General features: G+C 54.3%; 2 long non-coding RNA genes across 3 annotated transcripts; one reads left to right on the top strand and one right to left on the bottom strand.

The window, feature by feature from the left end:
• Window positions 1-6,066: 6,066 nt before the first annotated feature.
• Window positions 6,067-23,990, top strand: LOC139074403 (uncharacterized). Its single transcript, XR_011523995.1, has 3 exons — window positions 6,067-6,193; window positions 13,041-13,106; window positions 20,757-23,990. It is a non-coding gene; the product is annotated as an uncharacterized lncRNA (long non-coding RNA).
• On the bottom strand, window positions 9,819-13,533 carry LOC139074401 (uncharacterized). Of its 2 annotated transcripts, none has more exons than XR_011523993.1 (2): window positions 13,032-13,533; window positions 9,819-11,469 (listed from the first exon to the last, which is right to left on the bottom strand). It is a non-coding gene; the product is annotated as an uncharacterized lncRNA (long non-coding RNA). The 2 variants fall into 2 exon arrangements; XR_011523992.1 differs by lacking the exon at window positions 9,819-11,469 and adding an exon at window positions 12,701-12,809 and having other exon boundaries at window positions 13,032-13,259.

Below are 23,990 nucleotides of genomic sequence, written 5' to 3'. Positions count from 1 at the left end.
CCGTGGTTTCTTATATATGACACCAAAAGCGCAAAGTAAGAAAAAAGTAGGTAAGTTGGAGTTAGTCAAAATTTTAAACTTCTGTGTGTCAAAGGATATCATCAAGAAAGTGGAGGGGCCAGCCCTGCGGCCAAGTGGTTAAGTTCCCGTGCTCTGCTTTGGTGGCCGAGGGTTTCACTAGTTCGGATCCTGGGTGTGGACCTAGCACCGCTCATCAAGCCATGCTGAGGTGGCGTCCCACACAGCAGAACTAGAAGGACCTACTGCTAGAATATATAACTATGTACTGGGGGGCTTTGGAGAGAAGAAGGAGAAAGAGAAGAAAAAGATTGGCAACAGATGTTAGCTCAGGTGCCAATCTTTAAAAAAAAAAAATCTGGAAAAAAGAAAAGAAAGTGGAAAGACAACCCATGAAATGGGAGGAAATCTTTGCAAATCGTGTCTCTGATAAGAGACTAGTGTCCGTAACATGTAGGGAGTTCTTCACAACAACCGGAAAGCAAACAACCCAACTTAAACAGTGGACGAAAGATCTGGATAAAGATTTTCAAAGAAGACAAACAGATGGTCAAAAAGCACATGGAGAGGTGCTCAGCCTCGCTAACCGTCAGGGACGTGCCAATCAAAACCACAAGGAGATAGCACCTCCCACCCACTAGGATGGCTATCATGGAAGGACAGGCTGTAACAAGTGTTGACTAGGACGTGGAGGAATCGGAGCCCTCATTCATTGCTGGTGGGAATGCAAAATGGGGCGGCCGTTTTGGAAAAGTCTGGGAGTTCCTCAAAATGCTAAACATAAAGTTGCCACATGACCCAATAAGTCCTCTTAAGTATATTCCCAAGAGAAATGAAAATAGATGTCTATACAGAAGTGTGTACACGAGTGTCATTGTTCACAACGGCTAAAGGGCAGAAACAACCCAAGTGTCCATCATCAGATGACAGCTAAGCCAGCTGTGGTGTAGCCACACCATGGAGTATCATTCAGCCGTAAAAAGGAGTGACATGCTGACACCTGCTCCAGTGTGGATGAACCTTGAGGACGTTGTGCTGGGTGAAGGAAGCCGGACACAAAAGGACAGGTCCTGTAGGATTCCATTGTGTGCAATGTCCAGAACAGGCAAATCCACAGACAAAAAGTAGATTCGTGGTTGCCTGGGGCTGGGGGGTGGGTGTGGGGAGCGACTGCTAATGGGTATATACAGGGTCTCTTTTTGGGGTGTTGAAATGTTAAATTAGGTAGTGGCGATGATTGCACAACTCTGTGAATATGCTAAAAACCACTGAACAGGGGCCGGCCCAGTGGTGTAGAGGTTAAGTTTGTGCGCTCTGCTTCGGCAGCACAGGGTTTGCCAGTTCAGATTCCAGGCATGGACCTAGGTACCACTCATCAGGCCATGCTGTGGCAGCGTCCCACATACAAAATGGAGGAAGATTGCCACAGATGTTAGCTCAGCGACAATCTTCCTCAAGCAAAAAGGGGAAGATTGGCAACAGATATTAGCTCAGGGCCAATCTTCCTCGCCAAAAAAAGAAAGAAAGAAGAAAAAGGAGAAAACAGTTTCTCGATTTTTCCAATGACTTAAAAAAAAACCAAAACACTGAACTGTACACTTTAAATGAGTAAATTTTATGGTATGTGAATTCTGTCTCAATAAAGCTGAAAGAAAAGGGAAGGTTTCAGGTGTGTTCTGATTGGAGGCTGTGGGCCTGCGGGAGTTGGAGGTGGCCAACCGGGAGTGGGCATCCCATGTGATTGGTTTGAGGGGGGCGTTTGTGGCTTTCTCTGGGCGGTCCTGAGTTGGGGGCAAAAAAAGAGAATCTGGTGGTCTTGGCTGTGCCTCGAACCTCTGGGCTGATCGCTCCAGAGGTTGTCACTCGCCTTCCTGGACTTCCTGTGTGGGTCGGAATTCTGCTGTTGCATATGGCCTGTCCTTGTCCGTTGGTACGTCAGTCTCTCGTTCCTCGCGGACAAGGTGGGGATGTTAGTGCACCTGCGCCCGGGTGTTGCGAGGCACGAGTTAGCCCACGGAGGGTGCAGGGTGCAGTCTGGGGCCAGGTGGATGCTCACTCAGCTTCTCCAGGGTGCTCTGTGCCAGCGCTGCGCTCACCGGGGGCTTGACCTCATGGAGCTCCCTCTTTGTAAATTAGAGGGCTCAGCTTAGTGACCGGAGCTGGAAAGGGCCCAGGAGGTGATGTGGACTGAGCATGCTGGGAGGGAGAGTTCTCAGGGAGCTTTGCCTAATACTTGCGGGGCTGGGGGCACTTCCTGGCCCAGATGATAGCAGAGTCCTGGGGGCTGCTTCCTGCTGGGGAGTGGGATCCGGGGCCGCCTCCGCTCTCCTCTAAATCGGTGAGTCAGGACCCCATTCCCTGAGGAAGGGCTGGGTGGGACGAGGTGGACGGGGGTCTGTCCTGCTGTGACCTGGGCTGCCTGAGATGCCCTGGGACTTCCGGCCCTTTGGAGCAGTGACTTTGGGAGGCCCTCTGAGCTGCTCCTACTCCACCCGTGGGGTTTGCAGGAGCTGGGATGGGGCAGCACGGATGACAGAGCTCCTGCTTCTCAGAATTACTCGGCCCATCCAGACCTGGCCTTTGGCCACTGTCAACCTGCTCTGACCTGACTCCGGCCCCTCCTGTCCCCCCACCCCCACCCCCTGTCGTCACCATCCCCTAGGAGGAGGGGACCTCGGTGCTTTCCCTGTGCCTCCAGGCCCTATTCCAGCTCCAGGGACCCTCAGGGTCCAGGCCTTCAGCCAGAGGCTCCCAGGGGTCTTTCTCCCCCTGGACGAACTCAGATACCAGCTATCAACATTGCCTTCTTTACATCAACACGATTGGGGCCACAAAGAGGTCCCGGAACGTACTTGTGGGGAGGGGGCTGCCCGGCTGAGACCTGAAAGAGAAATGGGCCATGCACAGGAGAAGGAGGGGTGCCCACACAGGTGGGGGCCGAGGCGGGGCTACTGAGAGCAGGAAGTTTGGTTGAAGGTGGGTCTTTCAAAAGTGGGAAGCTTGTTGGGGACTGGTAACGCCCAGGCTGCAGGGGTCCCCAGCAGGGGAGGGGTCGGGGACCTAACTGTCGTGGATGCTTCTCCTTGGAGAGTTGATGGGTCCCCATGAGCCCAAGGCTTCGAACAGGCTGCGGACGAGGAGGGTGTCCTGCCAATGGAGACTGCAGGCTGTGGCGTGGGGGCGGGCGTCCTCAGTATCTGAACCGTGGTGGGGGTGGGGGGGTGGTATGTGGTTTCAGTTCTTAAGATTAAGGAAGAGGAATGCAGTCAGATCTGCCTCCTGTCACAGCTTCACCAAAGGGCCGGCTCTGGTCTCCAAATGACTACATAATCGGGAGAGAAAATGTCAAAGCCACGCCCTCGGATGGCAGGTGGGAGCACCTTGGCGGATGAGGGGGCAGGGCGCAGGGGAGCAGAGACGGGCCCTGGGGTCGCGAAGGTTCCACCCAGGAGCCAGGATTTGACCATGGGCAGTGGGTCTTCAGGCAGTGGGGCTCCAGGCTTCTGCAGAGGAGGGCACGATGCTCATCAGGAATTTGGATGCCTTTGGCCGTGACATTGAAGACAGATTGGGGGGGAGGGGGAGGGGGCAGTCATCCAGGGGCCCAGGTGGGCGACGGAGAGGCCAGATGGAGCCACAGCGTGACAACAGGGCTATTTGGGGGACAGCCCAGGTGATGGGCAGGCGGGAAGGGGGCGCTGAGGGAGGCTCCCAGGCTTGGCTGTATCGGGGTGGAAAGGCCATTTCCTGAGGTGGGGGCACCGGCGCAGGGGAGGGTGGAGAAGGAGTCCCCCCAAGTAGAGGGCCTGAGTCTGCCAGGAGGGTAGGAAAGGACCTCAGCGGAGAGAACGCCGAGGTTCGACCTCCCCTCTGCTCGTCCCCGTCCCCGAAGTGCGCCGGGGCTCCGCGACGGCTGCCTGTACCCCCATCATTCAGGCCTCACTCTCTCCCCACCCCTACCAGCAAGGGCAGAGGGTGGCAGGGGACGTGGCAGATCCAGTGCGGGCACTTCCCACTGGGTGCCCAACCTGAGGGCACTGGACCTGGGCTGAGCCCTGAATCTGGGTGCAGCCAAGCAACCTTCGACCTCAAACACAGGCTCAGGTGGCCAGGCCTGCCCAGGGGGATGGGATAGCGGGGCAGGCCAGGTCTCGGGGGTGGGCAGGGAGCATATACGGGGTCCAGGATGGGTCCTGGCTCCAGCCTGCTTCCTTCCCAGAGTCCTGGGGTGGGTGAGCCAGGCTTCCTGGAGGGGTGGGGTCTGCGTTGGAGGCCCCCCAGCCGACCTTGGACCTTGTCGGGCACGTGGGTCTGGCTCGATCAGCTGCAGGGCAGCAGCTCCCACGGCCCTCTCCTTTGGGACACTCTGGGGTCAGATCCCGTCACCCACTGGGGCCGGGTGCTGCTGTGCGTCCCCGTTAGAGCAGAGGGCCCTGGCTAAGCACAGCCCCTGCCTCTCCTAAATAGCAGTGACCCGTCCCATTGGCCGCGAGTGTCCTGGGGAGTGCGTGGGCCCTGTGGAAGCTGAGCCCAGGGCGCCGGGCCAGCCTCAGGCCAGCCTTCCTGTGCGGCCTTGGAGCCTTGTATCCTGGGCAGGCAGAGCGGGAGGCCCAGCTGACCCAGAGCTCGGGTGTGATGGGTGGTGGGGGACGGGGTCCCAACCCCTTTGGGCCCTGGGGTCTTCTCTATCTCAGTCTCTAACTCCAGACTCCGGTGTTACCTTCTACCCCCACCCTCCGTCCGTGAAGTGCGCAGATGTGTGGTGGGTGGAGAGGGCTCCACGGGGCCCGAGCAGAGCCGCGGGCTTGCAGTATCTGTCTGTCCAGATCACAGCCCCCTCATTCCTGCTGCCCCTTCATGAACCCCTCCTGACCCCAGGTTCTGTCAGCCCCTCAGCGTCCCCTCCCAAGGCAGGGGGGCTTGCCCCTGCCCCTCCCTGTGCCCTGCACAGGCTCTGGGGCAACGTGGAGCCTTACTTGGAGGTTTACATTGTCCCCTCTGATGCCCGGGAAGCACCCTCCGCCCCTGGGTGGCCTGACTCCTTCTGCTGTTTGCTTTAATAGCTCCAAAATGCTTTCTGCAAACCAGTAGGGAGCCTGATTTTGCTGACGAGGGAGTTGTGAGGACCATGTGGTCACAGGAACAATCCTCCAGTCACGAACGAGCACAGGGCAGGGAGCATGCAGCCCCCAGGACAGTGGGACATCCAGCCGGGCCTCCCTGGGACACGAGAAGCCCAGGATGCGGCTGCCTTCTTCCCACTTGCTGGGGGAGCACAGCGCTCGGCCACAGGTGTCCATGTGGATCTCGTGCCCAGCTTAATGTGTCTCCAATTCTTTTGCTACTGTCGAACTTTCCCCACGCTTCCTACTTGAATTCCGGAGACAGGGCATTCAACGGCTCTCGGTCGTGATGGCTTTCACCCTCAACCGTGTCAGGCTGCTGGCCAGACCCTGACCTCTGCGGGGACCCAGGGTCCAAGGTCATGAGGGACAAAACATGGACATCTACGCATAAGGAAGGGCGTCAGCCCCACTCCGCCAGAGGCTGTGAATGGAGCCCCTGACCGGGGCCTGTGGGGGATGCCCATGCCTGCATGGCTGACGGAGCACCTATAGCTCTTCGTGCTGCTGCCCTTCCCGGAGCCATTGACTCAAGCCACTGGGTGTCTGCCCACTTCACCCTTCAGGCGGATCCCCGGATCACACCTACTGGTCTGATTCCATGATGGTGGGATGATGTTATGGGTTGAATTGTGTCTCTCCAAAATTCACAGGGTTGAAGTCCCAACCCTCAGTACCTCAGAAAGTGACCATGTTTGGAGATAGGATCATTGCAGACGTTACAGGTCTCAACATGAGGTCACCCTGCATTCAGAGTGGACCCTAAATCCAATGACAAGTGTTCTTATAAGAGAAAGGCGGAGGGAGACTAGAGAAAGACTCAAGGAGAACGTCATGTGAAGATGGAGGCAGAGATTGGGGTGATGCCTCTACAAGCCAAGGAGCCCCCAAAATTCCCTGGACCAGATTCTCCCTCACAACCCTGGGAGGAACCAACTCTGCTGACAGCTCCCTCTTGGACATCCAGCCTCCAGGACTGCGAGAAGTAAACTGCTATTGTCTGCGCCCCGTCCGCAGTGCCTTGTTACGGCCGTCCGAGCGGACTCACACAGGTGAGATGAGATGTTTAGCAGGTGACACTGCGGGGTACTGACCCATCAGAAGGGCCTGGCCACGGTGCTGAGCATCCTTCCAGGAGTCCTCTGTGGTGCCCTGGATGGATCCTGGGGGATTGGCTGGGGTGGCCTCGTGGGGACACCTGGAGGCTCGAGGCAGGGGCTGCTTATGAGTCTGTATGGAAGTAGCTTAGCATTTTAACAGCCAGTGTGGGCGTGCCAGTGCCCACCACGAAACGCTAGGCCTGGGGGACGAGCAATACCCTCAGGTCCCGGGGTGGAGAGGTGTCAACCCAGCTAGAGGCCTGGACACCTCCTGAGGATTCATTGTCTGGAAAGAGTCTGCGATTGGGTTTCCTGAGAAAGACACTCTGAGACAGAGAGGTCAGGCCAGAGGTTTCGTGGGGAGGACTTGGAGCAAGCGTGTGAGAGAGCCCCGGAAGCAGGGCGGGCAGAGGCGGATGTCGAGCTTTGACGGGCTCCCGAGGACGAAGGCTTCGCATGGTACCTCAGGACGTCTCTGGCCCTTGAGAGATGTCCTGAATTGAGGCAGAGGAACCAGCCTTTTTGCTTCGTCCTCTGGTCATTCGTTGGGTCCAGGCTGCCAGCAGGGAGGGGGCAAAACCTCAGGTGGGGCAGCTCCCCTTGGCGGGGGCATTTCCTAGGGAGGGACACTGCGTGAGCATCGCCTGCTGGGGGAATGACCCTCTAGTCAGCATTCCTGTCTCAGGCTGTGGCTGCTGCACTGGCCCACTCTCCAGTAAAATGGGCAGGGAGATACCAAGAGACCCCGGTGGGCCACCCAGGCCCCATTGTGGATCAGCAGTCCTACTTCCTCATGGTCACTGTCAGTCTCCCTGACAGTCTGGGGACTCCTTGTCCTGCCTCTGGGTCCCTGGGGACAAAGAACCCAAAGTGACAAAGCAGGAGCTATGGCCTAAAGGTCAGCGGGACTCCTGCCGTGTCCACTGGTGGAATGGTCCTCCTCTGATCCACACAGCCTAGTGGAGAGGCAGCAAGCGCAAGTCCCACGTGGGTCACTGGGAGTGAAGCCGGGTACCTGAGGGTTACTGTAAATATTCAATGAGGCTAAGTTACAGATCAGGGATAACCAGCCCCCAGCTGCCCTTGATCCCCAGAAGTCAGGTTGCCCAAGGGCTTGTCTGGAGTGCAAGAAACACAGATTACCTCTTTGTTTCTCTTCAATGCCTCTTCCCAAGCCCCTTAGCTCTATAAAACCCCCTGCTTTCTTCTCTTGTTAAGGTGGATTTGGGAGGACCTATCCTCCTGCCTTCTCATTTTGGCCAATTCAAATAAACCTTTCCGCATCTCCAAGCACTGCGTCTCAGTGACTGGTTTCCTGTGCATCGGGCACACAAACTTGAGATTAAGAGGTTCGGTATCAGGAGTGATGGTGAGTGAGGCCACCCCCGCTCTATCCCTCATTCCAAGACTCAATGGGGATGGTGCACCACATGGTGCTTGTTGGTTTAGAGTGAATGCTGCATCCTGCAACGTGATGCCCCATTCTCAAATGGTGTCAGCCCAGCGGTGGCCTCAGCTGAGCTTTCCAAAGGCAGCTCCCATGCTCTGGGGGGCTGGTGGCCTCTGAGTGCTGTGGTCTCTGCTGGGAACTGCATGGCCACAGGCCCACTGCCACACCTCCTGTCAAGTCATAAAGTGGGTCCCTTGGTCCAGGGTGATGCCATGCACATCCCGTGTTGGTGGGTCAAACACTTTATAAGTCCTCATAGAGTGGGGTGGGCTGAGATCCTGTGGTCGGGGATGATCAGCCTGGTGTGTGTGTCAGTTCCACTGAGGATGCAAAGCTGCCCCTTGCAGTGGGAAGTCTCCAAAGTGAGTGGTTTACCTGAACGCCCCCCTCAAGGGTGGCACCATAGCTGGGGCTCAATAGCAGCCTGTGACTGGCAGGTTGGACATTTGGCTGCGGTCCTAGCTGGATCAGCCTTGGTGGATGAGGCCATGCTGTTGGCCCCATAGACAGCCTCCACGTCTGTCCCCAAGGCTACCCCATTCATTGGCCCAGTGGGCCAGCATTTGGGAGGCCAGTGTCAGAGGCCATTCTACCTGTCGGTTGCTTATTGCCTCTCCTGGAGGACACAAACACGTGGTACCAAGATCTTGCCCCTCACGGCCAATCCCGTAGGTTTACCACGTGCCTCTTCCCCAGGGGCGCAGGGCAGGATAACGGCCCCCCAGAGATATCCAGGGCTCCTTCTTACTGGGGGTGGAATAGGACTCACTCGCGAGATTGGTGGCCACGTACCATGTACCCAACGCTGTGTCACTCTGCTCTAGCGAAGATGTCATAGCTGGCCCAGCAGCTGCCACTGGGCGACTGCTCGGTTGACTTATGTACTGGTCAGGGTCCTCCAGAGGGACACAGCCAATAGGATAAATATACACAAAGGGATTTATCATAAGGAGTTGGCTCGTGTGATTATGGAGGCCCAGAAGTCCCAAGCTCAGCAGTCTGAAGGCTCGAGAACTGGGAGACCAATGGTATAAGGTCTGGTGCAACTCTGAAGGCAGGAGGAGACCCTGGCTCCAGCTGGAAGGCTGTTCGGCAGAGAGCACGCTCGCCCGCACTAGGGAGGGCCGGGCCTCGGCCCTCGTTCCTTCCTTATCTATCCTTTCAAATGTTAATCTCTATGAGAAACGCCCACACAGACATGCCCAGAATAACGGTTGACCAAATGTCTGGGCGCCCCAGGGCCCAGTCGGCTTGACACAAGTTCGCAGTGGTCTGCCAGCATCCTCCGCCATTCCTCCCGTTTTGTGCAGCTGGACTGGTGAACTAATTGGGGGCGATGGTGGTCTCTCGGAGGGGCACCATTCGCTGCTCCTCCCCAGCGTGTGTATTATTCTTGTTTTCCTGTCTTGGCTATGGTGGAGGGGCAGTTTCAGAGGCTTCTGCTGTGATGGTTTTTGCTCCCCTGGACCAACAACCTACGGGGGAGTTCTGCCAGCCACTAAGATGGTCCGGGTATACATTTGGGGTCTGGGGGGAATAAGCAGTGGTCCAGGGACCCAGTAGTGGCCTGGTTCAGTGTGAGCCACCAAGCCTCCATGGCCTCCATACGCCCTCCTCTGACAGGGCCACACTGGTGCCTCCATCCCTGGCTGTCAGTGCCAGCTTGGCGCCCAGGTCCAGCAGCCTCGAAGAGCCTGCGTGCTCTCCTTTCCCCACGATGTGGTTCTGAATTACATCTCCAGTCGTGGTGATGGCTTTGGGGGTGGGGCAGGGCCGCTGGGGTCCACCACATCCATGCACCATGGCATCTCAGGGTCCTTCCTAAGGGGACCTGACTCCTCCTTTGGTCAGTGGTTACGGGTCTGAAAACTAGCTCAGGCAGGGGACCATGCCTTGGGCTGCCGTGACAAACACTACACAAAGATGGCTCATACTGGAAAAATGTATTGTCTCCCAGTCCTGGAGGCTGGCCATCTGAGATCCAGGTGTGGGTGGGCCTGGTTCCCGCTGAGGCCTCTCTCCTTGGCGTGTAGACGCCGTCTCTTCCCTGTGTCCTCACATGGTCGTCCCTTTGTGTGTGTCTGTGTCCTCATATCCTCTTCGTATAAGGACGCTAGTTACACTGGATTAGGGCCCACCCTAGTGACCTCATTTTACCTTAATCACCTCTTTAAAGACCCCATCTCCAAATACGGTCACATCTGAGGTGCTGGGGGTCAAGACTGACATATGAATTTGGGGGACACGGTTCAGCCTGTAATAGGCTGGCCGTTCTCAGCCTCCTGAGCAGACCTTGTTAATTTCTTTTGCTCATAGAGATGGTGCAGTATCCTTGCTGGCTGCCCATGGGTCTCACCTAGGAATGCCATGTTTTACTGATGGTCTCTCAGCTCTCTGCCGGTCACTGAGCCCCTGGCTCCAAGACCACCCTGCTGGGCCTCTGATAATGCACCCTCCTTGCTTCTGATGTTTGGGTGCTGCTCCTGGCCTTCTGCTGTTTCGGGTCCCATTGTCCCAGGTGCTCTGGGAGTACAGTTCTGAAAGAGCATCCCTGCCATCGGCCTGGCCCACAGTGGCCGGCCTCCACTCGCCTTCTCGCTGATGCTGGTGCTCTCCTCACCCGAACACTCCTGTTACATTGGTAAATGAAGTTTCCTTTAGGGCCTCCCACAGAGCACAACCCGCTGGTGGGGTTTCTGGCTGTGATCGGCTAAATAAGGACCCCAGAGATATCCAGGTTCTAATCCCTTTGCAGATGCGATGAAGCATTCTGAAATGAGGAAATTTAGCCTGTTTCTCCGGGTGGGCCCGATGTCATCACCAGGGCCCATAAGGGAGGCAGAGGGGGATTTGGCAGAAGAAGGTCATGCGAGGATGGAAGCAGAGGGAGATTGGAAGATGCCAGGCGACTGGCTTTGAAGACAGAGGAAGAGGCCATGATCCACGGAATGCCATTCTAGAAGCTGGAAAAGCCCAGGAAAAGGACACTCCCTTAGACTTTTCGGAGGGAACAGGGCCCTAAGGCATCTTGATTTCAGTTTCATTTTCTGGCCTCCAGACTGTGAGAAACCACAAAACCGTTTTAAGCCACCAAGTTTTCAGGAATTTGCACATGTTTACAGCAGTGAGAAGAAACGAATACACTGGTCTTCCGAGCTCATATCCAATCTGGCATTCCTGCTTTCCTGAGTTCTGGCATTTTTACCTCCTTTAGTGTTATAGACTGAGTAGTTCCCCCAAAACACGTATGTTGAAGCCCCAACCTCCCATGTGGCTGTATTTGGAGATCGGGTCTTGTGTGGGGGGCACTATAGCTGGTGTAGTGAATTAAGAATCTGCAGATGATGACCTGCTGAATGATGGGGCACGAGCCACCCACACGGGGTTAGCAGGTTGCTCCCTGGGCGTCCCAGCTCCCACTCTGCTGGGGAAGTGAAAACCCCAGGGTCATTTTGACGCAAGGCGCCATTTCAGGACCATCACACAAAGGAAGTGGGGTCACAGGTTTATCACCATAGATCCAGGAGCTGGGGGGCAGGGAGATGGGGGAAGGGCAGTCCTCTGTCCAGGTCCTGAGCCCGCAGGAGACGGATAGCAGGGCGGTGGGCACCTGTTATGTGCAGGGTGGTTGGGGCAGAGAGCACTCACTTTTCTCGGGCTCCACTCTGAGCAGTCGTTTTGAAAGGTGTCCTGGGAGAAGCAGAGGGAGCTCGAGGCGGGCCTCCTGCGCTCGGTCCTTCTCTGAACGTCCAGGCTCGGTGCGAGCGGAGCCGTCCTGCTGGGAAGTGCCGGGCAGCCACTCAGAGTGGCTATTTCCTCATCACAGGTCTTTAGGGAGGTGACTAAGGTAAAATGATGTCACTAGGGTGGGCCCTGATCCCATCTGACTGGGGTCCTTCTAAGAGGAGATGAGGACACAGACACGCACAGAGGGACGACCCTGCGAGGACACAGGGAGGAGACGGCGTCTACACACCAAGGAGAGAGGCCTCAGGAGGGACCTGCCCTGTGAGAGCCCCCGACATTTGACCAAACATGATTCTGGGCGTGTCTGGGAAGGTGTTTCTGGATGACATTAGCATTTGAATGTGTGGACTGAGTAAAGCAGATGGCCCTCCCTAATGTGGGTGGGCCTCATGCAACCAGTCGAAGATCTGAATCAAACAAAAGGCTGAGTAAGAGGGAACCCCTCCTGCCTGACTGTGAGTGGCAACATGGGCCTTTCCCTGCCTTCAGTGGACTGAAATGTTAGTCCTTGTTGGGTCTCAAGCATGTGGGCTTTGGGACTGAAACTCATATATATGGTTGGCTCTCCGGGGTGTCAAGCCCTCAGAATCAGACGAACTACAGCACCCAGTTTCCTGGGTCTCCAGCCTGCTGGCTGCAGATCTCAGGACTTGTCGGCCTCTGTAGTCGCATGAGCCAATTCTTTATAACGAGTCTCTTTCTATGTATATACATATCCCATTGGTTCTGTTTCTCTGGAGAACCCTGACTGATACACTGCGTCCTTGGAATTGTTCCAAGAGTGTGACGTCAGCATGGGAGCTGGTTCCAAGGGACTGCGTCTCTGTCCTTGGAGCTGGGTGTGCAGGATCTGGATGCCACCAGCTCAGGGTCATCTTCTCCAGCCCAATCCCGGTATCCGTGCCTGGGGGGACAACCCACCCAACACCAGCTGACCTCCCATCTCAGGCAACCCTCACCTCTGCTGCCGTGAGTGAGCCCATTGCCACCTCTTGGATCTCGTTGATCTTGGGACCTCCCACCACTTCTGAGCCTTCCAGTTCGCCCTGTGTGTATTTCACTCAACTCCTTATTCGTCAGAGGGGACCTCAGTCTCCCTGGAGGGCTCGTTAGAACACCATTGCCGGCCCCACCCCAGCACTTCTTTGTCAGGAGGTCAGGAGTGGGGCCCAGGGATTTTGATTTCTCCCACATTCAGGTGACACGGCTGGTCCAGGCGCCACACTTCAAAACTACACCATGTTACAGTAACGAATAGACCCTGAGATCTGAGGTTTTTTTTATTTTTCACTCGCGTGTGGTCTAATGTGGGTTAAGTACCTCTTCTGCATCTTCCAACTGTCTTTGGGAACATGCGGCCTCCAAGGTCACCTTGAAAGGGGAAGACTATGTAAGAAATAGATTACATCACTTCCCCTCTCATCCTATTGGTTGGAACTCAGTCACATGACCCCCGTGTGACCACACTGACCATGGGCAGGTTGGGAAATGTAGTCTTTCTGTTGGCCCAGGAAGAGGACTTGGTGCAGTGGATGGTGGCATTGTCTCTCCCACCAGCAGCCCTCTGCTCACCAGACAACTTACTCTTCTTACCTCCCACAGAGCACATTCTCTGCCTCCTAAAGCCGGTCTGGTCTCGACGTCCACCTCCAGGTCCAGAATCTCCAGGTGATGAGCACACTGGGTTGGGATATGCCTTGTCATGATCCAGCAGCCTTGACTTTAAAGTTGAGTTATCTGTCCCCCCCATGACAGATCGTGTTGGTGTCCCCAGGCCTCACCATGACCTGTGTCCAGGCTTCTGCTCTGTAACTTTGTGGCGCCCTCCCACTGAGGGGTGGGGAGTTTGCCCTTGACTCTGGTCTCAGTCACGTCACGTGCCTCACCCCCTGGACGTCCAGGACCTGGCGTGCAGGGACTGCTGTGTGACCTTTGCCCCGAGGCCTGGCGGGGCCTGTGACCCAGGTCTGGGTTCTGGAGGGCCCCCTTTGTTGCATTTGGCCCCTGGATTTGGGGCTTTCTGGTCCCTTGGGCCAGGAGGACTGAGACCACCAGTGCCCACGCCTCGCTCTCCCGTGTGCCTGAGGATTTGAAATGCCTGTCTGGTCTGAGAGCTGAAGTGTTTGTCCGCTTGGGTCACCCTGGGTCCATCTGGAGAGGCGCCCAGAATGCTGGCTGCCTCTATGCGCAGGGAGGAAGGAGGGCTGTCGTCCGTGGGCACAGGGCGCGGACCTGAGAGCCCCTGGTGGGGGCGTTTGAGAGTTGCCCAGGCCCCTTGCTGCCATTCTCCAGGACCTCCCACTGCACCCCTCACAGCATCTGTCACCTCCTCTCCTCCTCCTGCCACCCTCCTGCCTCCCAAGGGTGAGTGTTATGGATGGCGAGGGGGATGCCACATGGCCAGGGGTCCTCTGCCCGACTGCTGGGCCTCAGTTTCCTCTGTGTCTGCGATGCGACAGCACCAGGACCTCCTGGGACATGGAGTGAGTCAGCACCTGCAAGTGCACAGACCAGCGCTCATGTGGAGAGGCTGCTCCGAGCCTGCAGGGTTCCTACCATCCTGGGAGCCAGGGACCAGGACGCGGGAGCTTGGTACACAGCAGGCCAGCGATGGGGTGTCGTCGAGTCTCCAGTGTTATGTTTTATGTTTGTGAGATGTTGATATACGTAAGGAATTGTATATCAGTGTACAGAGAGAGGTGCAGAGAGAGCAAGTGTAGACACCTGTGCGCCCTGCCCAGCCCAAGCAGTGGGACATGGCCAGGACAGTGCGTGTCCATCTGCAAGGGGACCTGAGAGTTTTATTGTTCAGAGCTGAAAACCTGAGTGGCCAGCACACCCCAGTTGGTGAAGGAAGTGGCCAGGCTGCCACACGACATCTCCCGGGGGACAGAGGTGGAGCAGAGGCCCTGGCTGTGGTCTGGCCGCTGCTTCTGAAAAATTTGCAAAACCCCCTTCTGGGGAGACGGGGGAAAGAGTCACGAGGAAATCCTGGGAGGCCTGTGACCCACCACCCCCCGCCCCCAGCCAGGGTGTTGGAAGGGCAGCAGTGGGACCAGATAAGGGAGAGCTGGCAGGAATGTGACCAGGGGCATGGGCTGCTTCTTGTGGCACCAAAGCCAACTCAGGAGCCTGCTGCGGGTGAGAGTGTCGCCAGCTGACCCCAGTGGGGAGGAGGAGCTCATTGTCACTAGGTCAAGACAGGCCAAAGACTGAGGAGAGCTGGGCCGGGCTTGCCGGGGCACTCCGAGGACAGTGGACGTAGGACCTGGGTGCAGCTGTCCTCCAGCAGGATGCCCCTCGAGCCCCGTTCCTCCACACTCTGCCACAAGACAGGCTCCGCGATGGTAGAAGATTCAGCATCACACGGCCTGTCCCTCCTGCCGACCGCGGCAGGTCGGTCATCGGTGACAAAACGAGACATCAACTCTAAACAACGAGAGGGCCGAAGAAGAAATCATGATGGAAATTTAAAAATACCTAGAAGTGGATGATATTTGAAAAGCTACAGTAAAAACTCATGGGCCGCAACCAAGTGGAGCTTGGGAGACATGTGTGGTCTTGGTACTTAGATGAGACGGACGGCTGGAAGGGATGGAGCCAAGCATCCAACTGCAGAAGCCAGAAGGAGCACAACAGAGCAGCCCAGATAAAGCAGAAGGAAGGAAATAGTGCAGCTGGGGGCTGACTTGCTTTAACTGCCCTTGGTTAGTTGCCTGTTTGCAGAAGTAGTTAGCTAACGCTTTACTGAAACCCACCGTACAGATGAGATCTCTGACGCCTGGGTCACCATGGGCACAGGTGCTTGGGTTTTTCAGGAACTGAGGGTCGACTCCTTGTCCAGTTCAGGCTGGTTAAGACCACTAACTCATCCACTGGACCTGCACAGACGACCGATGGGTCACCCTTTGATGTCAACGAGCTGAAAACTCCACCCTCAGATCATGGTGACACTGCCATTTTGTGAACACGCGTCCCGTGAAGAGCCGTGAAGCTGGACTACGCTTGCTCAGATCATCAGCTACCTCCCTTCTCACCTCCAGTCATCTCTCCCCACTTCAGACCACCTGCCCCTTTATCCCATTGACATCCCTGATGCCCATTTCTCCAGGAGGAGGATTTGAGCTGAGTTCTCCTGTCTGCTCACTTGGCTGCCTTGTTATTAAACCCTTTCTGTTTGCAAACTTGTCTTGGCGATTGGCATAATCATGCGGCAGGCAAAGCAAACCTGGTTTACTAACAATAATAAAGAGCAGAAATTAATGAAATGAGGGGTGTCATTACAATAGAGAGGGTCAGGGGCCAACCCCATGGCCAAGTGGTTAAGTTGGCACACTCCACTTTGGTGGCCCAGGGTTTCGCCAGTTCGGATCCTGGGCGCAGACATGGCGCCACTCATCGAGCCATGCTGTGGCAGCGTCCCACATAGCAGAGCCAAAAGGACCTATAACTAGAATATACAGCTTGGTACTGGGGGGCTTTGGGGAGAGGAAGAAGAAGAAGGAGAGAAAAAAAGATTGGCAACAGATGTTAGCTCAGGGCCAATCTTTAAAAAAAAAAAATCAACCACTCTGGTGAATTGCTAACGAGTGATTCACATCTAAAAAGAAAAAAATAGAGAGGGTCAACAGTCAAAAGCTTCCCAAAGAGTTGAATGAGATTAACAGACTCCGGCAAATCAGATCGTGAAAAAACTAAAACAAAACAAAACATGTTAGGAAATTAAAAAGGGACATCATTGCTGATTCAGCAGGAGATTAAAACACTAAAGAATATTTCATTAGGTTGGCAGTTTCTTATAAAACCAAACATGCCACCACCACCCGCCCCAGCCCTGAACTGTTGGGCATTTATCCACAAGAAATGAAAATGTATGTCCACTCAAAAACCTGTACACGAACATCCTTTGCAGCTGTTTTTCTAACAGTCCCTCAGTGATGTTTTCCAACATCAATGCTTAGTTCTCTGATTCTCTGGGCACCAGCTGGGGGGCCATTCAAGTCAGTTCTGACACCATCAACTCGGAATCAGCGTCAGATGCCTCAGGTTAGGGGCTCAGCTCCACTTCAGATGCCAATTACAAGTCCAGGGCCAACCAGCTGTGAGTGGGAACTCCCACGAACCCCTCCTCACATTTGATAATTTGCGAGGACGGCTCACCGAACTCAGGAAAGCGTTTTACTTATTATTACTGGTTTATTATAAAGGACGCAACTCAGGCAGAGACAGAGGGCAGAGCTGGACCCTGTAAGGTGTGGGGACAGGGCTCGGAGCTTCCTGCCCTCTCTGGGGGTGCCACCCTCTCGGCACGTCCACGTGTTGACCAACTAAACCTGGTCAGTTCAGGGTTTTGTGAAGGCTGCATCACACAGGCAGGATTGGTTAAATCATAGGCCATGGCCATTGGTGAGCCTCTCTCTCTTCCGGGGAGGTCAAGGGGTGGGGCTGTGATCACACGTGGTCTTTCTGGAGACCCGCCCCTGTCCTGAAGCCACCTGGGGGCCCTCAGCCACTAGTCATCTCATTAGCCTACAAAAGACCCTCTTATCACTCCGGAGATGCTTAGGGTCTTAGGAGCTGTGTGCCGGGGAACGAGAACAAAGACCAAATATTTATTTTTTATTATATCACAGGCCACCCTCTGGTCTTTGACTAGATCCCTTATAGCAAAACGATCCTAAAAGTCGAAAGCTCCTGGCACATTACTAGCTTAGTGCAGTCCGTCATATCATATGAGAACGTCTCCCCGACAAAGACACGCAGGTTTGCAGGCTTCCATTCGATCAGGTTCCAAAAGCAGGAGTGGTCTCGGCAATACCTGGCTTCTCCCTTCCAGGCGTCTGGTGTAATGGAGCTAAGAGCCAGCATCACCTCTTGCTCTGAGCCTCTTTCGAGGTGTTAATGTCACATTGGATTTCCCTCATTATGTAACTCATGTATTCATTCTTTTACCCTCAGCCACAGGACAAGACGAGGTTTTACAGACTAGACAGTACAGTACTAGGGGCGTTGTTCCCCAGTGTGACACAATGTCCATTCCCATAAAACGTTCCGGTAAAGGAGACGCAGCCTCTGGACGTACAGCCTGTCTGACGTTCCGACTTTCACATCCTATCGTCTTGCATTTCGATGGGCTCTCACTCTAGTCGTAGCCCACGTCAGGCCTTCACCAACGGGTTTGGGTACCACGGCTCATGGGGCTCCTAATCAAGGAGTCCTGGGAACTCTCTTCCCCACCTCCTGACCCTTTACCCACTCTGGGCTAAAGGCTCTGGGTCCCAGCGGGGCCTGAGCCGAGACCCCGGCCCTTTGTCCGTCTTTTTCTTGATTAAGCTGCCTGATTATTGCCCCAGGCCATTCCAGGGCTGATTTCTCATCGGAATCTCCGCTTTCCTGCTTTTTGCATTTCTCCACGCTGGGGTAAATAAACCAGACTTGTTTGGGGCTCTTTCATGTTGGGGGACCAGCAGGGAGTCCCTTTGGCCCACCAACCTTGACAGTGCTGTATTAAGACCTCTTTTTAGCCTCCAAGGATGTCTATTTTATTCACCCAATTTCTTTTTTTTTTATATGCTTTTTTTGGTGAGGAAGATTGGCCCTGACCTACATCTGTTGCCAGTCTTCTTCTTTTGTGTTTTAAATTTTCTCCCCAAAGCCCCAGTACATAGTTGCGTATCCTAGTTGTAAGTCATTCTCGTTCTGCTACGTGGGACGCCACCTCAGCATGGCTTGCTGAGTGGTGTGTAGGTCTGCACCCAGACTCCAAACCTGCGAACCCTGGGCTGCCGAAGCGGAGCACATGAACTTAACCACTCGGCCACAGGGCCAGCCTCCACCCAATTTCTTCATAATCGTCTAAAGATTTTCACCCTGCTGGGCGCAGGCCCGGTGACTCTGCTCTGTGCCTTCCTCATTTTCCCGTTCATTAATTTTATGCGTTTTTTTAGCATCTGTTAAGCCCACAAGGGGAAGCTGAGAGAGCAGAATCTTCCATAAGACTTTCTGAAGAAGCGGTGAAGGGTGCGTGGGACCTCCCTGTACATTTCTTGGCAACTTTCTGTGAATCTAGAATTATTTCAAAATAGAGTGTTAAAAAAAAAATTGCTGACCATGAAATTTGAAAACTGTCATGTAGTGAAAACATCGACAGAAAATTATAAATGGACAAAACTGACCAAGAAGAAACAAAATTAAGAATCTCTAGGGGCCAGCCGGGTGGCCCATTGCTTAAGTTCGCATGTTTCGCTTCTCAGCAGCCTGGGGTTCGCTGGTTTTGATCCTGGGTGCGGACATGGCACTGCTTGGCAAGAGCCATGCTGTGGTAGGTGTCCCATGTTAAAGTAGAGGAAGATGGGCACGGATGTTAGCTCAGGGCCAGTCTTCCTCAGCAAAAAAAGGAGGATTGGCAGTAGTTAGCTCAGGGCTAATCTTCCTCAAAAAAAAAAAAAAAGAATGTCTGAAGTTCCCAGGAAGTCCTAGTTGATAAGGGAAAGCTCGTTTTCCAAAGAAGGGCCATCTAAGGAACACAGAAGGAATGGCAAAATCAGTGTATTAGCTATCTATGGCTGGGTAACAAATTAGCTTAAAACTTAGTAGTTTAAAACAACCACCAATTATTATCTCATGGTTTCTGCAGGTCAGGAGCCAACGCATGGCTTAGTGCTGAGCCCTCTGGCCGAGGGTCTCTTGCAAGAATGAGCCCCAGGACCTACCACAGGGTGTCTCATGGGCTGCCCTTGATGGCTGGGCTGCAGTCTCATCTGAAGGCATGACCAGGAAGGGTCTGTTTCCAAGCTCACTTAGTGATTACGGGCAAAATTCAGTTCCTTTCTGGTTGTTGGCTGGAGGCCACCCTCAGTTCCTTGTCTTGTGGGCCTCTCCCTAGGACAGCTCTCAGTATGGTGGTTGGCTCCCAGTGGAGTGAGCCAGTGAGGAGGAGAAGATGGGAGCTGGGTCTTTTTGTAGCCTAACCTCACCACTTTTACCGTATTCAGTTGTTAGAAGTGAACCCCCAGTTCCAGCCCACACTCTGGAGGAGAGGGTTGCACCTGGGTGTGAAGATCAGGACGCAGAGATCTTTGGGGCTATTTTAGATGCTGCCCACCACCGTCAGAGACGTGCTGCTTTGCAACACCCGATGAAATGATTGGTTCAGGCAAGGAACCGGCAGCCGATGTTTCAACCAGGAGGAGGAGGCGTGCTTGCTGGAACTGGTTATCACCGTGACCTCCACGGACTGTTTGCTGGTTGCAAAGAAGTGGAAATATCAGTGGCCCTCGGTGATCAAACAGCCTCACTGATGTGGGAGCACCCGACACCATGTTCCCCGCGTGTGGGCAGTAAGGAGCACCGGACCTCACCTGTGGAGGGTTCTTGCCAAAGTGCTTGAGCTCCCAGCTGACCAAGCCTTTAACACCAACCTCCAGTTACTGGAAAAACGGGAGGGAGGAGCACGTAAAATGGCACCGTAAGGAAGTTGCATCCAGACCCTGGGACCTTCAGGCACCTGATCTGTGTCCCTGAAGCGAGTTACTGATATGGGAGAAAGAATGCTAGGGGTAGAGAAAAGTGCTGTGAATTAGAACAGACTAAAGAGACACTCCCAAAGCAGGGGGCCTGATGGGCTCTCAGCCTGAACAAACCAGCAACAAAAGCCATTTGGGACCTGGGGACAAATGAACATGGATTATATTTTCAATATTATTAGGGGATTATTGTTAATTTAGCTAGATGTGATTGGGGGCTTGTGGTTTTGTTGGAGAAGATCTTCCATTTGTGGAGATGAATGCTGAACTTGCTGAACTATTTATCTACTTATGGTTGAAAGGTCATGACGTCAGTAGTGTACTTTAAGAAATTTACCTATACATTTCTTAAAGTAATATGTATGTGTGTGTGTGTGTATATAGGGAGAGACAGAGAGAGGTTCGTTTTAAGGAATTGGCTCGTGCAATTGTGAGGGCTGGCAAATGTGAAATCCGTAGGGCAGGTTGGCAGACAGAAAACTCAGGCAGGGTCTCTATGCTGCAGTCTTGAGCTTGAATTCCTTCTTCTCCGGGAAACCTCAATCTTTGCTCTTAAGGCCTTCAACTGTTTGGATGAGGCCCACCCACATTATTGAGGGTGACCTGCTTTACACACAATCCTCTGATTTCGATGTTAATCACATCTGCAAAATACTTTCATGGAAACATCTAGACTGGTGTTTGACAGAACAGCTGGGCACCACGGCCTGGCCAAGGTGACACATCAAATTAGCCATCACAGTGATATATGCATGTTCATTGTGTTATTCTTTCTATTTCTTTTCTGTATTAGAATTTTCCTGAGAAGGTAAGAAACAAGCAAAGAACATTTGTTCACCAGGAGTCATTATAAAGAACGTGAAGTCAAGCCACAAATTAGGAGAAGCTATCTCCCATACACGTAAGCGACAAGCGGTTTCTACCCGGTAAGACATCAAAGCTGCCCCACACGTCAGTGAGATGTGGGATCCGAGAGAAAAATGGGCAAAAGACACGAAAAGGCCCGTCACAGAGCAGGAAACAGAAATGGCCAAGAAACATGTGAAAACCGGGTTAGTAGTCAGGGAAATGGGAATTAAAGTCATAAGGTGATGCCCTTTAACACCTGCCTGACTGATGAATGTTCACACTTGTGGGCAAGGACACGCGTGCCTGGATGGCCGTGCGTGGACTGAACAGCATCAGAAACGGTGTGGCGCTCTCCAGCGAGGCGAGCGCGATGGACGGGACTCGGCAGCCCTCCTCTAGGTGTTACCCTGGGTCAGCTTTCCAGCTGCGGGCTGTGCTGCATTGGGGAAGGTCTTAAAATCGAGGGGCTGTGTGTGTGTGTGAGACATAATTGCAGCCGTCCTTCCAGATAATCCTTTTTTTTTTTTTTTTTAAATTATTTATTTATTTATTTTTTTGAGGAAGATCAGCCCTGAGCTGACATCTGCTGCCATTCCTCCTCTTTTTGCTGTGGAAGGCTGGCCCTGAGCTAACATCTGTGCCCATCTTCCTCTACTTTATATGTGGGACGTCCGCCACAGCATGGCTTGTCACGCGGTGCCATGTCCACACCTGGGATCCGAACTAGTGAACCCCAGGCCGCCGAAGCAGAACGTGTGCACTTAACTGCTGCGCCACTGGGCGGGCCCCCCAGATGTTCTTACTTGGAGCAAATCAATGCAGACAATCGCACCCGGCAAGCAGCAACTTAGCCAGTGAACCCTGCTTTCATGTTGGCCTTTTTTAGGTGTGTCCTGACATGCAGAAAGCCACGGAGGCCGTGTGCTGTCACCCGGGAGGCATGTAGCATGGTCTAGCCTTGGGGTGACTTGAACTCTCTGGCTCTCAGCTGTGAGTGGGTGCACAGGGACCCTGACCCCTTGTTCAGCCCCAGGACATGGTGGCAATGGAACCTGGAGAGGAGGAAGCAGGAGGTCACTTTGCTAGAAACCATGGGTGGCAGAGAGTGGGAAGGAGACCCTATGAGAAGACAGGCTCGTGCATTCTCAGTGACGTTCTCTCTGGGGTACAGTGAACACAGACACACTCATGGTGAAGGACAAGCGCACAACACTTTCTGGAGGAAGCATGGACCACATCTGGGCGTCTGCTTCTCTGCCTCTATCTATATCCAGGTGGCCCGAGTGGATGCCTGCTTTGAGAGAACTCAAGCGCCCGTCCTGAGTGTGGGGCACAGCCACACCCTCTCTGGCCAGGACCTCTCCTCCCTTTGAGATTCAGCATTCAGCTTCCTCCTGGGCCCAAGGAGAGACTGACTCTTGTCTGTTAGGCATCAGGTGACCTGAAGTACCCATCCTGAAGTCACTTGTCTGCTGGGTCACGCAGCCGATGTTAAGTATCTGGACTCTCATAAGGTTCTTGGAACTCCCGCCACTCGCACGCTGCCCAGTGGCCTCCTGTGCATAGCAGACATGAGGTGGGAAGGGGAGCCACCCATGGGTCCAGCCACTGAGGCTCCCCGGATACCCCTACAGCCGGCAGCCCGGTTTGTCACCGTGGCAACCAATTCTGCACTGCAGTGTGGTACCTTACTTCACAGGAGAGCAGCCTGCAGGGTCACTGACTTTGTACCCTGTATAGTCAGCGTTCTCCAGGGAAACAGGACCAGAAGGACATATATCTCTCTATCTATGTATCCACCCATCCATTCATCCATCCATCTATCACCTATTTACCTCCCTCCCTCCCTATGAAAGGAGATTTATTGTGAGGAATTGGTTCCTGTGATTATGGAGCCTAAGAAGTCCGCAATCTGCCGTCCGCAAGCTGGAGACCCAGGAGGGACGGTGGTGTAATTCAACCCGAGTCTGAAGGTCTGAGACCAGGGCGAGCGGATAGTGCGTTCCCCGTCCAAAGGCGGGAGAAGATGAGCTGAGATGTCCCAGCGCACGGGGTGAGGCGGAAGAGGAGTGAATTCCTGCCTCCTCCGCCTTCGTTCCTCCAGGCCCTCCATGGACGATGAGGCCCACCGCACGGGGAAGGGTCGTCTGCTCCCCCGAGTCCAGTGATTCCAAAGCTCGTCTCACCTGGAGACACCCCCGGAACATGCTGACACAGCGCTAACCGCAGCTGCCCTTGTAGCAGTGATTTGTCCCAGCGCCCTTGACCCTTGACCCTTGTTCAGACTGGGATTTGCTCCCCTGCCTGTCATACTTCTGCCAGCAGGGCACTTTCCTTAGACAAAGCCTGATTTACTGTCCCGGTTCCCCATCGTTTCTGGCCAAGACTCAAGAGGGTTACCATTTAACCTGGTACTCAAAAGGAGGTGGCCCTGTGGGATGGTGGCCTGGCCTTCTTAGGCATCATTTAAGACCACGGCGGGGGGACAGTGCTGCGAGGCTGTAGCAGTGTCCTGAGAGATACGGCACTAGCAGCTAGTCAGTGGGGCCATTTCTCCCCAGTCAGGGTGCACAGGGTGGGCATGGGGCCACACATCTTGTGCTTAGAGCTAATGAGCCACTCACAAAAGTGTGCCTCTTGGCCCCGTTGGTCCTCACTCTCCTGGTTTGGGGATTTTGGTAACCAACGGAGGAATGCTTTGACTGGAGACAAAAAAAAAGGATGTCCTTGAGTTGGGAGCCCTGGTTGCCACCTGGCCCATTTCGGGGCTCCTCTGCCACCAGGTTAAGAGGCCAGAAAGGGTGCCATGGTGGTGGCTGGGGTGACCCTCTGAAGAGGAAATGGGCGCTACTCCATGCGGGTGGGACTGTGGGTCCCGAGGTCTTTCCTCATCCGGCCACGTCTGGTAACGCGACAGTGGGTGGAAGGCCATGGCAACAAGGATGAAGATCTTCACTCCTCAGCATCCTCCGAAACGAAGAGTGGGGTCGCCCACCAGGACCGGCCTCGGGCCCGCTGAGAGAAGACGGGATGGGGTGTGGAGGAGGCCAGCCGTGGACACAGTCATGGCCTCGCGGCCAGCTGCAGAAAGCAGTCCAGAGCTTCTGGCAACATTTCTCTTTTTGCTGTGTCGTCTAAGTTTTGCAGAACTCAACTAAATTTCCTTTACTTTCCACCA

This window comes from Equus przewalskii, chromosome 11, assembly GCF_037783145.1.
Source record: "Equus przewalskii isolate Varuska chromosome 11, EquPr2, whole genome shotgun sequence".
In the NCBI taxonomy this organism is placed as follows: Eukaryota; Metazoa; Chordata; class Mammalia; order Perissodactyla; family Equidae; genus Equus; species Equus przewalskii.
This window is presented reverse-complemented; position numbering and strand designations above follow the sequence as displayed.